We start from the raw sequence: 237 nt of genomic DNA, 5'->3' as shown, positions 1-237 counted from the left end.
CCGGTGGGATGGGCTTCTAGGTTGGTTAATCTCCTTCGGCGGGCTTTAAACTAGGCTTGTTGGGGGAAGGGGAAGATGAAGGCGGAGGAGGCCTTGAACCACTAAACCAAGCGTCATCCACAAAAACAGCCCAGCCTACACTGACAACGAGCAGAACAAATACCCAGGTAAACAACAGGGACCTGGGTAATACTGAGATTAGTGGGCCAGTGCAAGCATCTTCAGGAGGCCTCAAAT

The 237-nt window shown here is 51.9% G+C and overlaps 1 protein-coding gene across 3 annotated transcripts in view; it reads right to left on the bottom strand.

Moving 5' to 3' along the window:
• Nucleotides 1-237, bottom strand: part of HERC4 (HECT and RLD domain containing E3 ubiquitin protein ligase 4) — a 106,101-nt gene that overhangs the window by 52,655 nt on the left and 53,209 nt on the right. The gene's annotated exons all lie outside the window — the stretch shown is intronic.

This window comes from Gavialis gangeticus, unplaced genomic scaffold (genome assembly GCF_001723915.1).
Source record: "Gavialis gangeticus isolate Ggan-Ray unplaced genomic scaffold, GavGan_comp1, whole genome shotgun sequence".
In the NCBI taxonomy this organism is placed as follows: Eukaryota; Metazoa; Chordata; order Crocodylia; family Gavialidae; genus Gavialis; species Gavialis gangeticus.
Note: the sequence above shows the minus strand (reverse complement) of the source record. Positions and strands in the feature narration are given on the sequence as shown.